Raw genomic sequence first — 11333 nt, 5'->3', positions numbered from 1 at the left:
AGAAAATACCAATAAAACTAAGAGATAGTCTTTTTAAAAAGATAAGTAAAAAAAACTTTAGCTAAACCTACCAAGAAAAAAAGAGAGGACTCAAATAAATAAAACTAAAAATGAAAGAGGAGATATTACAACTGATATCATAAAAACTACAACAAATCATAAGGGACTACTATGAAAAATATGCCAAAAAATCGGATAACCTATAGGAAATGATAAATTCGTAAAAACATTCAGGTACCAAGACTGAATCATGAAGAAATAGAAAACCTGAATGGACCAATTATTAGTACGGACATTGAATCAGTAATAAAAAAATCTCCCAAGAAAGAAAAGTTCAGGACCAGATGGCTTTACTGTTGAACTCCACCAAACATTTAAAGAAGAATTAACACCAATTCTCAAATTATTCCAAAATACAGAAGAGGAGGGAACACTTTCAAGCTAATTTTACAAGGCCAGCATTACCCTGATACCAAACAAGACAAGGATATTACAAGAAAAGAAAATGATAAGACAACATTATTGATGAACATAGATGCAAAAATCTTTAACAAAATATTAGCAAACCAAATTCAACAATATACTAAAAAGATCATACATTATTATGAAGTAGGATTTACTGCAGGGATGAAAAGATGATTTAGCATCCAAATTATATTATATATAAGCATATATATAATATACATAAACATAATATAAACATATAAACATAACATATATACATATATATGAACACACACGTTCATATATACATATACACATAACATATAAACACACATATATTTATAACATACATATATAACAAGTATAAACATAACACACACATTAACATATATGCATACACATGCTTACATATATACATATACATAACACACATAACATATATACATATAAACACACAAACACATAACATGCATATACATATAAACATACATGGTTATACATGTATATGTGTATGTTATAAACATAACATATGCATATATAAACATATAGGTTTACATACATAAACATATATGTTAAATATATACATATATAACATATAAACATATATATACACATTACATTAACAAAACAAAGGATAAAAATTATATGCTTATCTCTGTAAGAGAAAGAAAGAAGAATGTTTGACAAAATTCAATGCCCATTCATGATACCCATAACAAACTGGGTATAGAGAGAATGCCTCACAAGATCATAAAGGCTCATAGATAACTTCATACTCAATAATGAAAAGCTGAAAGCTTTTTCTCTAAGATCAGGAGCAAGACAAGAATGCCCACTTTACCCACTTTTATTCAACATAGTACTGGAAGTCCTAGCCAGAGCAATTAAGCAAGACAAAGATATAAATTTCACCCAAATTGGAAAGGAAGAAATAAAACTGCCTGTGTTTGTAGATGACATGGTATTATATGTAGAAAACACTAAAGACTTCACACACATGTGCACGCACACACACGCACATTTGCTAGGACTAATAAATTCAGTAAAGTGTCAGGATACAAAATCAATATACAAAAATCGGTTGCATTTATATATGCTAGCCATGAACTATCAGAGAAATTAAAAACAATCCTATTTACAATTGTATCAAAAGGAATAAAAGACGGGATAAAGGAATAAATCTAACCAATGAGGTGAATGATCTCTACACTGAAAACTATAAGACAATGATGAAAGAAATTGAAGAAGACAAAAATAAATGAAAAGGTCTTCCCATGCTCATGGTTTAGAAGAACTAATATTGTTAAAATCCCTACACTACAGTCTTTGGTTAGGTTTATTCCTAGGTATCCTGCACTCTGAAAATTATAAAACACTGATGAAAGAAATGGACAGACATTCCATGCTCATAGATTGGAGGAACAAACAGTGTTAAAATGTATATACTGTCAAAAACCAATTTACACATGTAATGCAATCTCTATCAAAATACCAAAAGCATTTTTCACAGAACTAGAACAAACAATCTTAAAATTTGTATGGAACCATTAAAGATCCTGAATAGCCAAAGCAACCTTGAAAAAGCAAAGCCGGAGGCATCACAATTCTGGACTTCAAGCTATATCACAAAGCTACAGTCATCAAGACAGTATGCAACTGGCACAAAAACAGACACATAGATCAATGGAACAGAATAGAAAACCCATAAATGGACCTATAACTATACTAACTATACAACTATATGGTCAACTAATCTTTTTTTTAATTTCTGAGAGAGAGAGAGAGAGAGACAGTATGAGCAGGGGAGGGTCAGAGAGAGAAGGGACACAGAATCTGAAGCAGGCTCCAGACTCTCAGCCAGTTGTCAGCACAGAGCCAGAACCGCCTTGAACCCATGAACCATGAGATCATGACCTGAGCCAAAGTCAGACGCCCAACCGACTGAGCACCCTCTCTGGTCAACTGATCTTCAACAAAGCAGGAAAGAATATCCAATGGAAAAAAAGACAGTCTCTTCAACAAATGGTGTTGGGAAAACTTTCTCTAACACCACACACAAAAATAAATTCAAAATGGATGAAAAACCTAAATATGAGACAGGAAACTATCAAAATTCTAGAGAACACAAGCAGCAATCTCTTTGACATCAGTCATAGCAACTTCCTATTAGACATGTTTCCAGAGGCAAGGAAAACAAAAGCAAAAACGAACTTCATCAAGAATGGACTTGACCAAGATAAAAAAAACTTCTGCATAGTGAAAGAAACAATAAAACTAAAAGGCAACCCATGGAATAGGAGAAGATATTTGCAAATAACATGAGATAAAGGGTTATTATTCAAAATTTATTTAAAAAACTTATCAAACTCAACATCCAAAAAACAAATAATCAAGTAAAAACATGAATAGACATATTTCCAAAGAAGACATACAGATGACTAACAGACACATGAAAAGATGCTCAACATCATTCATCATCAGGAAAATACAAATCAAAACTACAATTAGGTATCACCTTACACCTGTCAGAATGCCTAAAATTAACATTTAGGCATTCATTAACAACACAAGAAACAACAGATATTGGTGAGGATGTGGAGAAAGGGGAACCTTCTTACACTGTTGGTGGGAATGCAGACTGGTACAGCCACTCTGGAAAACAGTATGGAGGTTCCTCAAAAAGTTAAAAATAGAACTACCCTATGACCTAGCAATTGCACTATTAGGCATTTACCCAAAGGATACAAAAGTACTGATTCAAAGGGACACATGGATCCTGCAGTTTATAGCAGCTATCAACAATAGCCAAAGTATGGAAGGGGCCAAAATGCCCATCAACTGATGAATGGATAAACAAGATGTGGTATATATACACAATGGAATATTACTCAGCCATAAATTAGAATGAAATCTTGCCATTTGCAACAATGTGTATGGAGCTGAAATGTATTATGTTAAGTAAAATAAGTCAGAGAAAAACAAATACCATATGATTTCACTCACAGGTGGAATTTAAGAACCAAAACAGTTAAACATAGGGGGGAAAAGAAGAAGCAAACCATAAAACAGACTCTTAACTATAAAGAACAAACTGAAAGTTGAGGGGTGGTGGATAGGGGGATGAGCTAAATGGGTGATGGGTATGAAGGAGGGTACCTGTGATGAGAACTGGGTGCTATATATAAGTGATGAATCACTAAATTCTATACCTGACACCAATATTACACTGTTTGCTAACTGGAATTTAAATAAGAACTTAAAAGAAATAAAAAATAAAATATCTATACTACCCAAATCAGTCTATATATTTAATTCCTATCAAAATTCTAATGCATTTTTTAAAGGAATAGAAATAATAATACTAAAATTTGTGTTGAATTACAAAGTCTCTGAATGGCATAATCCATTTTGAGAAAGAAGAACAAAGCTGGAAGCATCACACTTCCTGATTTCAAACTATACTACAAAGCAACAGTAATTAAAATAGTATGGTATTGGCATAAAATATAGATCAATAGAACAGAAGAGAGTGCAGAAATACACCTACACTTATATGGTCAATTAATTTATGATAAAGAGCCAAAAATAGGCAATAGGGCAGTAGAAGGATAGTATCTTCAATATATGGTGTGGGGAAAACTGGACAGCCACATGCAAAAGAAAGAAATTGCACCACTATCACATCATACACAAAAATCCACTCAAAGTGGACTAAAGACTTGAACATGACATGTGAAATCATAAAACTTCCAGAAGAAAATGTAGTTCCTTTGCATTGGTTTTGTCAATGATTTTTGGGGGGGTTGATACCAAAAGAAAGGCAACTAAAGCAAAAATAAAGAAGTGGAACTACATTAAGCTAAAAAGCCTCCACACAGTAAGGGAAACCAACAAAATGAAAAGGAAACCTATGGAATGGGAGAAAATATTTGCAAATCATGTATCTGATAAGGGGTTAATATCCAAAATATGTGAAGAACTCATACAACTCAATTGAAAAAAATAAAACAAACAACCTGATTAAATTTGTGCAGGACCTATACAGGACTTTTTTCCCAAGAAGATGTACAAATAGCCCACAGGTACATGAAAAGGTGCTCAAAATCACCAATTATCAGGGAAATGCAAATCAAAACCACAATGAGGTATCACCTTGGACCTGTTTGAATGGCTATTGTCGAAATGAGATAGCAAGTCTTTGTGAGGCTGTGGAGAAAAGAAAACCATTGTGCACTGTTGGTGGGAATGTAAATTGGGCAACCACTATGGAAAACAGTATGAGGTTCTTCAAAAAGTTAAAAAAACTTTGATATGATCCAGAAATTGCACTTCTGGGTATATATCTTAAGGAAATGAAATCACTATCTTGATTGAAGGGATATCTGCACTTCTATGTTCACTGCAGCATTACTTACAATAGCCTATATATAAAAACAACCTAAGTATCCAGTGACAGATAAACAGATAAAGAAATTGTGATGTTTATATGTGTGTATATATATAGTATAGAGGGAATACTGTGTACTGTTGATAGGAATGTAAATTGGTGCAGCCACTGTGGAAAACAGTATGGAGGTTCCTCAAAAAATTAAAAATAGAACTATCATATGATCCAGCAATCTCATTTCTAGGTATATATCCAAAGGAGATGAAAACAGGAGGTTGAAGAGTTATCTCCATTCCCATGATCATTGCAGCATTATTTACAATAGCCAAGATATGGAAACAACATAAATGTCTGTCAACAGATGAATGAATAAAGATGTATGTGTGTGTGTGTATAAACATACACACACACACACACACACACACACACACACACACACACACACACTTCAGCTATGAGAAAGAAGGAAATTCTGTCCATTTGCAACAACATGGATAGAACTTGGGGGCATTATTCAATGTGAAATAAGCTAGACAAAGGAAGACAAATACTGCATGGCATTGCTTATATCTGGAATCTTAATAATAGCCAAACTCTGAGGGGTTGGGGGAAATAGGGAGAGGTTGGTAAAAGGATACAAACTTCCATAAAACCTATTAAGTTTTATGCATCTTATCACCATGTAATGTAAAACATAGTGACTATAGTTAATAACATTGTATTATATAATTGAAATTTGTTAAGAGATAATATAAATGTTCTCACCAAAAAATAACAGTCATAATAATAGTAATAGGAATAATAATTGAGTGGTCTGATAAACATATATAACGAATATATCTCAAATGATAAAAGTCATAGAATATAAAATATAAGAAAAGAATAAGATACCACAAAAAAATGCCAGGCAGATTTAAACAGAATTTTTAGAAATGAAAATAATGTAGAATTTCTATATAAAAAATACATGGTCTTTGACCTTGAAGTTAAGTGAAATTGAAATAAACAGTAAGATAGATACAAATTAAGAGAAACAGTGAACAGATAACAGATAAAAGGTATTGACTTATAGTGTAGCACAGGTGGAAAATATGAAATAAAGGTTTAGGGATGGAGAAATTCTGATAAGGGAAATCATATCTTGATTGAATAAGGTGGATGTGCCGACATAGGGACACTGGCAGACATTATATGGGGACAGCCTGCCATGTGTGCTCCATGGCTAAACTCTCAAGATATTTCAGAAAATCCATAAATAACTAAATATTTTTGTTGATTACCCGGCCAACTTTCTCTTGGCCCTTTGCTTTATACATGTATAAACCATATGTTTTCATATTTGAAAGATTCTCCCTTCCTTTGAAGATAAGTTTCCTTTTTATCTGCAGTAAAGCAATTTCTTTGAGAAGATTTTTTAGAGAGTTCTGCTAACATATATGTACCACAATACCTGTGTAAGAGTGTGGTTATTGCAGCACAGCACAAAATGGCACAAATGTGAAAGTAACCTCATTGTACATCAATAGGAGGATGAATAAACTGGGATATGAGTGTATTCAAAAATAATATATAGCAGTTAAAATTAATGAACTAGTTCTATCTGTATCAACATAAATTTAAATGTGTTTATGTAGATGTATGGCTTGAAAGATAGTTTAGTTGGGTATAAAACTTTTAGTTGGTGGTTATTTTCTCTCACTCTTTGATCATATTCTGGCATCTGTTGTTGCTGCTGAGGAGTCTGCTCTTTTTGAGATTGTAATTCAAATCTCTCTTTGTTTGGTTTTTATCTTAAAAATTAAAATACTTTTGGGGCGCCTGGGGTGGCTCAGTCAGTTGGGCAGCCAATTTCAGCTCAGGTCATGATCTCACAGTTGGTGAGTTTGAGCCCTGCATTGGGCTCTGTGCTGACAGCTCAGAGCCTGGAGCCTGCTTCAGATTCTGTGTCTTTATCTCTCTTTGCCCTTCTCCAACTCGCTCTGTCTCTTTCTCAAAAATGAATAAATATTCAAAAAAATTTTTTTAAGTTAAAATACTTTTAAGAGTTTCATCTTCATTTTGAGTGTCCTGCAGTTTTACCATAAAGGGTGTAGATATAGATTCACTTTTTTCCATTCAGAACTCAGAGTGATAAATTATATTACATAAAAATTTAAAACTGTAGAAAGTATAATAAAAAAATGAAAACAAAACTATAAAGTGGGAAAAATATGTGCAAGAATAACTTATAAAGATATAATGTTCAAAATATTTAAAAGGTCTACAAATCAATATGAAAAAGACAAACAACCCAACAGAAAAAATAGACATAGGATTCACACAGGCAACTCATCATCACTAGTAATCATAGAAATGTAGAACAAAAGAGCAATGAATGCTATTTCTTACTTATCAAAATAACAAAAATTAAAATTTCTGAAAATTATTGCCTATTGTTATATGGGATATTGGGTATATATATGGGGTATTCATATACCACCAGTAGAAGAATTTGGTACTACTTTGGGAGTAATATTTAGAACTATGAAATTTTAAGATGTCATCACTCTATAATCCAGCAGTTCCATTCATAGATACATATTCTGGAGAAACTAACACATATGCACAACAATACCTGTGTAAGAGTGTGGTTACTGCAGCACAGTACAAAATTGCACAAATGTGAAAGTAACCTCATTGTGCATCAATAGGAAAATGAATAAACTGGGCTGCAAGTGTATAATTCAGAGTATTCAAAAATAACATATGGCAGCTAAAATTAACTAGTTCTATCTGTATCAATATGATTAAATCTCAAAAACATGGTGTTGGATTTTTAAAAAACAAGTTCTTGAATGACATGTAGAAAATAAAGCTTTCAATATGACATTTTTGGCACATTTCAATAGGACATATTTTATGGCTATACTGTATAGATAAGGCTACACTACACAAATATGAATTGAAACTATAAATAGACCCATAATAATGAAAAACAACATCAAGTAAGTGGTTACATTAATAGCAAAAATATTCCCAATTCTTCTCCCCATCCTGTCTCCATGCTCTTTACAATGTGACTCCTGTAGCCCTTCTCATCAAAATGTGGTCTATTATCTCACTCCTTGAGTAGGGGGGATGGCTTTGTGACTTGCTTTAACCACCAGAAAGTGTTAGTGTGTCAACCCTGAGTCTAAGTCTCAAGAGTCATTGCATAATTCCATTATCTTTTCTAACTCTGCTATTGCTATGTGAAAAATTCTGTGCTAGCCTCCTAGAGGATGAGACACAGTGAAGGCAAGTCCAGGTGCCTGCTGAGATCATTCAATTCTAGCCTCAGAACTACCAATTTGACCTACTGAAGTAGGTCTGAAGACTCATGAATGAGTCTAGGTAAGACCAGAAAAATTATAGAGGTGACCCATAGAAACTGTTCTATTCTAACTGTTCTAAACTAACTGTTTAGTTACTGTTTCAGCCACTAAATCTCAGAATGGTTTGCTATTCTGATGGCCAAGATGATTTTTAAAATAAAGAGATGTACTTATTATCTCCTCCCCCATCACTGCCAACACATGCACAAAGTAAGCTAAGTAAATGAGTGATGTCTAAGTTCTAATCCTCTCATCCCCAGGATCTCTTCCCTATACATTTCTAGCATTTAGTCCTTTGCCAGCACTTAATCCTCTGGCTTCAGTCACCTGTAAGATAGGAAACCTCTGATCAGCTCACTGACAAGAGAGTCCTAAGAGACGAACCAGAGAAGCATCATAGGAGCAAATTTTACATAGCTGCTACAGGGCTAGGAGTCTTTAAGTTTTATAACTACTTCATACCATTGTTGTTTAAAATCTAGATTCACCTGATAAAAATGTAACAGTCCTTCCTGCTCCACTCAAATACAGGGTTACTTACCTACCTTGTGACTTCCTCCTGATATTCTAACCTGCCCTGTCCTTTGTTTCTGAAGTTGTTGCTGCCACTCACTGGCACAGGTGGTGTTCTGTCTGCCTGCCAGGAGGATTTGTGCTTGACCTACTGAGCATAACAAGGGCTCCCAGAAGACACTCACTCAATGCCAGAGAAAGGCAGGGCTAAACAGCTCTCAAGGGGCTCAACATCCTTCTCAGCCCAATGTATTGCTCATGTTTCTATTTTGGCTTCCACAGTACTCTGTGTACACTTTATTCTGCACTGACTGTATACCCTTACTATATGCTGGCTAATACAGTGAGTTACTATGTGTTCCCTTCTCAACTCGATAAGGCTGTAAACTACTTGAGGACATGATGTTTTAAGTGACTTAGTATAACTACGATCTAGTGAAAGGAAGGAAGGAAAGGAGAAAGGTCAGACAGGAAGGAAGAAAGGAAGGAAGGGGAGACAGGAAGGCATGAAGGAAGGATAATAGCAGCAAATATTTATAGAATGACTATATGCCAGGTAGTATGCACTTTCTTACTTAATCCTTCCCAACCACTCAATGAGGTAGATACTATTATTAATTTTTCCTAGCTTACAGACAAGGAAACATGCTTATGGGGGTTAGGTAATATGCTCAATGTGACAAGCCACAGCATATCAATCAGGGAGGTGGCACTTGAACTAGGTTTGTTTAATTCTGGGGACTGTGCTCCCTTCCCCCCCCATGTCATATTGTCATTCTGAGTAGTTTTGAGCACAGATTTGCTACTGACAAGAAACTAGGAATTCATTATAAAGAAAAAAAAAGAGTGAAGGCTAGAAATCAGGAGAAATGAAAGAGGGAGGGAGAGATCCACAAATACAATCTACTCCCGTAGATGTCATATCTAATCTGTGACAGCTTAATTCCTAAACACCTCCAGAAAGGATATGTTTGCTTCTCTGGTAATATGTTCCATGTTTCACTCCCCATGTGCCAAAGATATTCACAGGTAGCTCTTTATGTGCTCTGGCCTGTGAGAGAACACACACATACAGTTGATTCTAGCACTGTGAACACTAAAGGAGGAAATATCGAGCTATTGCTCCTAGAAATACAGGGCCAGTTTCCTGCAAGCCTCTCTTTACATTTTTGTGAGGTAATCAATATATAACCTTCTAAAATGCATTTCTTTTTAAAGACACTTTATTTAACATAGATTGATTCACTAACAATGAACTCATGACCAACTGCGCTATAACTCATGCCTGGGCAAGGCTTATGGAACACACACATTTCCTCCACTAGGTACATCACAACTTTTTTGTGCTTGGGAACAATTGACAGCATTTCAGCACTGCACTTGAGAGCCATCTGACAGCAAAATCACCAACAAAATGCATAAAGGTGTGAAAAACATGACACTAATAAACAGACCATGAGAAGGACACTTGTTTACATAATGAGAGCTGAAACCAGAAGGCAGAGTTAGTTGCCTTGTTCCTCTCAGCTGGGGAGCTGTGTGTGTCTATTCAAATTTTTCGCTCCTGAGTGATGCTGAAGTGCTGCCGAAGGTTCTCCCCTTCATTGTGTGGGCCAGTTACAGTAGTCACACAACTTGGATTTGATAAAAACCAGTGCTTTGTAAATGACTATGTGCCTTGGTAAGTGCCATTATTAATTTTAGAGTTACAAATAAATTTGAGCAAGTAAATGAAATTATATAGAGTCCATGACTAATGAGGATTGACTGTCTAGGCATGAAATTCAGCCAAATCTTAGATTTGGACGAATCAGGAAAAGAACGGCAAGAGAGATCTGGATTATACTGTGATAACTAGCTGTGTACACTGAAAGGACATCACAAGCCTGTATTAGTAATTCTGTAGGTTATCTCAGAAGGCTACTCACCCCTTCCCCTGCTTCACTTGGGATTTCGTCTTGGTCACAGATCACAGAAAACCTTGCGAAGTCTTCTTACCTTAATCAAATAGTCCCTGAAGTCTCACAGCCTTTGTATAGCCTTTTACAGGCTGAATCTTGCTTAGCGCCATGCCTTCGTGTATGGGAGAAACTCAGTAAACACTTGGCATTTACTGAATGGATTCTGGGTCCATCTGTCACTCTTGTTGTCCTTATCTCTGCCCTCCCTTTGTAATGTACTTATGTAAATATTTCTGTCCAAAGTTGTGGTTCCCAGCCTCCTTAGAATTAGTGGTCCTTTGTGATGTTATTGAGCTATTAAAAAAAAAAAAACCAAAAACCTCTCCAAAATACAATTCACTGGGATGAGACCTTAACAGATTAAATAAAACAGCAAGGTTTTTTGTTTTTGTGAATTTGCCTGGAACTACGCAATAATTCTATGTATTCTATGTGAAAAAATATGTTTGGGAGTTAAACAATGATATCTATGTGGAAACACTATGTGTTCCTTGCTAATGTTATCACTCAGCTCCGCAGATAGGTCTAGTATAACAACAAAGGAGACTCCTCTAGAACAGGAGTGTTTCCATGAATTCATCCTTCCTTTGTGGAACATTTTTTCTCCTTGTGAGAATGAGCTACCATCTAACCAAAGTGGTACAAATGATGTACTGTGCCAGTAAGAGATCTGCC

This window comes from Crocuta crocuta, unplaced genomic scaffold (genome assembly GCF_008692635.1).
Source record: "Crocuta crocuta isolate KB4526 unplaced genomic scaffold, BGI_CrCroc_1.0 scaffold72, whole genome shotgun sequence".
In the NCBI taxonomy this organism is placed as follows: domain Eukaryota; kingdom Metazoa; phylum Chordata; class Mammalia; order Carnivora; family Hyaenidae; genus Crocuta; species Crocuta crocuta.
The sequence above is the reverse complement of the archived record's forward strand: the minus strand, read 5'-3'. Positions refer to the sequence as shown.